Source organism: Rattus rattus, chromosome 9 (genome assembly GCF_011064425.1).
Source record: "Rattus rattus isolate New Zealand chromosome 9, Rrattus_CSIRO_v1, whole genome shotgun sequence".
NCBI classification, from domain to species: domain Eukaryota; kingdom Metazoa; phylum Chordata; class Mammalia; order Rodentia; family Muridae; genus Rattus; species Rattus rattus.
Window position 1 is genome coordinate 25,741,919 of NC_046162.1, and position 5,278 is coordinate 25,747,196.

Here is a 5,278-nt window from a genome sequence, read left to right on the forward strand (position 1 = left end):
CAATGCCTGTTAATTAAACATTCGTATGTTGAACAAAGCATCTTTCTATATAAAGTAAAATGAAAAGACATTAAAGCAAAATATTTACTGATTCACAATGAGCATTTCATGTTAGCCGTACTGCTTAGTGAAGATCTTTGGGAAATATAGCATGCAGGTGACTAATGCAAAGGAAACAATCATGTGGCAAACTTGAAGTCAAGTTCAAAGACCTTCAGATGGTTACAGTTTAGCATGCTCAAGAGAAAGGGGGATAAGGAAAGTTTAAGATGCTACAACATGGCACAGTGGTCATGGGCATTAGGGTAATAGCACTACTCTTTGCTCTTATCAAAGTGTTATAACTTGGGTAAGTGATCCCCCAAAGACTGATGTGCTGAAAGTTTGATCATAATCATACAGCACTATTGGAAGGTGGCAGAACTTTTAAGAGGTGGGGCCTAGAAATTGGTCTCGGTGACAGTACTAAGACACTGATCCAAAAAATTGCCTATGATCTGCCTTTTCTCTAGACATCTGCTGTGACATTCTGGTTATAGTGTGTGTCACAGTTTTCAGCTACACTGACCCAAAGTTGCTCTACCAGGAAGATGGAGGGTCATTTATAAAAAGTCACAACAAATATTTAATAAGTACTTATTGTGTGCTCTGCCCTCTTCTTGATGTTGGTGTCACAGAGATAAATAAATAAAAGGGTATTTTCTCTTCCTGTGACATTCCCACTTGGAAGGAATAAGTGAGTGATATCAAATAACATTTAAAGGTATGAAAAAATAAAGCAAAATAAGAAAGCAAAAAAAATCACTAGGTATTGTGCTAAGGAGAAGGGGCTCTTAAAAATATTAAATCTATGCAGAAGTGTACTAAATGCAAGGCTGTTTGTTATACTAAATAGTCTTGTATCGGCAAACATAGTAATACCAGGAGTAACTCAAACATCCATCTGTAAGGGCCTGATGAGTTAAACCATGATACATTTGTGTGACAAAACACATGGTCAATAAAAAAAAGAGTATTATAAAAATATTCACAGTTCTGTGACACTGTATAAAAATATACTGTTAAGAAAAATTAAAAGCTTGCACTGAATAGTTCACTCAGCAGTTAAGAATGCTTGTTGCTCTTGCAGAGTCAATTTCTAGAACCATAAGACTACTTACAACCATTTGTAATTCTAGTCTAAAAGTATCTTACACCTTCTTCTGACATCCGTGAGTACCAAACATGCATGTAGTGGACAGTGGTGGACATAATACATGCAGGCAAGACATGTATACACACAAAATAATATAATATTTTATTTTTAAAGTAGTTTTAGAGCAGCCTTTGAAGTGTTATATCCATTTTGAGAATTATTAAAAAAGAAATATATGTGATTGATAGGTAGATAGATAGATAGATAGATACATACATACATACATACATACATACATACATACATAGATACATAGAGATATTTATATACAGATATATAGAGATGGCTACAAATATAGGCAGGGGGGAGAGAGAGAGAGCTTAAGAGCTGGAGATACAGTTCAGTTCCTACACGTAGAGCTTGCAAGCATCTTCAGGGTCCTTGGTTCAATCCAATCTCTAGTTCCACAAGAAAGAAAGAAAAAAACAAAAGCAGAAATTTTATTAATGTTTGTCTTTCAGAAGAGATTCAATATAAGAGGTATTTGTTTGTTTTAGTGTGTCATTCCATACAATTTTAGAATTTGCAATATGTAATTTTTAATTCATAAAACAAATACATTTAGAATTTTCATTGCATGTAAATTAAATTTTTTCCAGGGTAGATCATGGTTTAGGAATAATACCATAATAATACCTAAGGAAAGATGCTTGTTCAGAAGACATGGCTTCTGATATGCATGGCATCAGGGCAACAAAACCTGACTTGAAATAGGAGTCAGAAAGAAAAAACCATGCCATCTGTTCTACCCATGTCACCTGGCAGACACTGCCTCCACCACCAAGAGTAAAATCTGCAGGAAGAGATTCAACATGAGAAGCTCTATGAGTACCAAGAGTGGCACCACATGGGACCAGCTGCCAGGATTAGCCTTGAGATCATTTTAGCACAGAGAGATGGCCCTGCAGTGAGACAAAATATATATTTGTGAGTGCCAGAAGGGGACTCACCCCAACAGATCATAGGAGTATCTTCAGAAAGAAAAAAAACATATGACAAAAAGAGCTGAAAAGACCTAGAAGTTTATGTGAAGATGTACATTTATGTCCTCACATAAGTGACATGACCTTCCAGCCAATCTTAAGCCTAAACCCTTTGATCTGAGCCAAGCCAGGAGCCTGTGTTGATTCCATTTAAGCTTAGGGTCCCCACTTCTCTGAACATGTGTTTTGTAAAACCTTCATCTGTTACGAATCAAACTCATATTTTTAACCTGACCAGCCAGTCTCCAGGGGAAGCTGATTCAAGGCCAAATTCAAGAACAGAACAGACTGAGTGGTCCAATAGCCATGTATAGGACCTGCAGCCCACAAGCCTCATGAAGTCTAGGATAGATACTATTTCAGTCCAAACTTTTAAAAAAGGCATAAAGTTATTTAAAACATTGTGATATTTTCTACAATTTTTTTATAACTCAGTTGTATGATCTTAAATCTGAACTTTGTAGATGAAAATGTCTTATCCAGACGTCTAAAAACCACAGGACCAAAGGTTAGGGGAGAAGAAAGAAGGTGATTTCCAGGTTGCTGATTTTTTTTTTTTTTTGGTTTCCTGTTATGTCTTCTTATTAGTAAATGTCATATGCTTAGTGATGAGAAGCAGGGTGGTTTCTGATAAATGGTCTATATTTTAAAAAATAATAGATCAAGATGAAGAAAACAGGGTTCTTCACCCATGGAAGATTTCATATACCTGAAGCATTATAAGAGCTTGTACCTCACTATGGCATGTACAGTACCCCAACAAGAACCACAGAAGCCTTAAGCCTGCAACTTCTTGATACCCTATCCCTTTTTTTTCTTTATTAACTTGAGTATTTCTTATTTACATTTCGATTGTTATTCCCTTTCCCGGTTTCCAGGCCAACATCCCCCTAACCCCTCCCCCTCCCCTTCTGTATGGGTTTCCCCTCCCCATCCTCCCCCTGTTACTTCCCTACCCCCAACAATCACATTCACTGGGGGTTCAGTCTTGGCAGGACCAAGGGCTTTCCCTTCCACTGGTGCTCTTACTAGGCTATTCCTTGCTACCTATGAGGTTGAAGCCCAGGGTCAGTCCATGTATAGTCTTTGGATACCCTATCCCTTAACCATGCAGGTTCAACTGTATCTTTTAGTTTCTTTCTCCCTTGCCCAGTGGATTTCTAAAGTAGAAAATTGGACAGGGAAGGCAATGTAAGAAAAGGGTTGCAAGTTATCCAGTATTCTGAGTTTGCTAGCCCCATGCAGCTGCTATGGCCAGGCCTTTGTTTTGATTCTTTGCATCACTTCGAGAACCAACTATGCCAATTCTCCTGGCATTTTTACAGTGCCATATGTGTATACAGTATGTTAGATCGTGTCACCACTGATAATTGACTGCTAAGGATCTGCTCATTTGAATAGAATACATACCGATACCGAAAAAAAGCCCATCTCTGCTCATGGATCACTGTCATTGAGGAAAAGTAAAAACTTATGACTTCCTACTGAATCACATTCTTGAGATTTTTTGTAAGCCTTTAAAACAACTGTTTGTAAGGAAAAAGAATTTACTTGTTAATATGATAGGTCAGAGGTCATAGCCACAATTATGTACTATGAAGTCCATGGGCTGGGACCTCCACATAAAACTGTAACCCAACTTCTACTACATAGACTATGGGCAGAGAGGCAAGTCAGGATTAGCTCTTAGCAGACCTGTCACTATCTTGTCCTCAAACTCCATGGACCACTTATTCAGCTTCCCTTGGACTGACTCTCTCTCTCTCTCTCTCTCTCTCTCTCTCTCTCTCTCTCTCTCTCTCTCTCTCTCTCTCTCTCTCTCTCTCTCTCTCTCTCCCTCTCTTTCTCTCTCTTGCTCTCTTCCTCCATGATAGGCATGCTTCATGTTGAACTAGGTTCACAGCTCACTTACCTGCAATGCATTTTAATAAACAACATGTTTTAACCAGCCCCTGTGTTCCGGAAAGCTTTTATTGAGGTTCAATGCATCTAGCAATGTATAAAGAAAAGCAGAATAAATATGACTTTCTTATAATTAGTAGAGCTTATCAGATAACAGATTCTTCAGAACCAATACGGTAAACAAGAAGACTGCAGAGAGGAGGGTGAAAAGAAGATGAGTTCATGTCTTTGGCTAGATGGTCAGGAAAGTCATCGCTGAGAAGGTGAGAAAGAAAGTGATACGGTTGTTGTGGAGAGCAGTACAGCAGATCTGAAGTGGATAAATGTAAAGAGGAAACATACCCATGTCTGTAGATAAGGCCAATGTGGCTGGAAACAAACAGCCGGCAGATGGAAGATCAGGTCATAGCTGCAATTATCTGACTTACAATGTGTACTTCAGGAAATTAATTGCAGAGGCTCATAGTGATGCCAAGGTTTACTTGAATGAAAAAATCACAACCCTGTAAGAGGGATGCTGGAGGAGTATGAGACAGAGAGTGGAGTGATGTTCTGTGAAGGTGGAGACAGTAGCAATAGGCAAAGGAATACGGAGGAGCAGAACTTGGAAAGAGCAAGTGCACAGAATGTCTTCTCATGCCTCCTGATGAACCAGGGCAGGCCAGGATCATGGCTGCTTCTCAAAGTCTTTAATTTGATCCCATTTGGAAGTTTCTTTTTGCCATAGAAGGTAGCATCATAAGTCCGGGATTAGGGTTATGCACACAGCTAGAGGATCATCATGCACCTACCACAGGTACCCTGAGAGTATTCTTACTCTGCTCTGTTGAAAATGAACTTGGGACGGAAGAGTAGAAATGAAGAAAGCAGTTAAGTGGCTCTTGTGACATCTCAGGCAAGAGTCAATGATGCTTTACTTCAGGTAGTGGCAACAGAGGTATTGCAAGTCCCATATCTTGAATGTTTTGAAGATAAAATCAATGTGTTTTTGCCAGTATGGAGAGTAAGAGAACGATAAAAAATGAAACTTGAACTTCCAGATTCCCCAGTTTGGGAAGCTAGAAAAATAAATAAATAACCCTATTGAAGGAACACGTTTGGAGGGAAAGTAGTAAGTTTGGTTTTTTACATATTAAATTAAAATGTCTGTGAAAGAGCCAAACTGATGTTTCAACATTGTGGTTAACTGTTAAGAGCT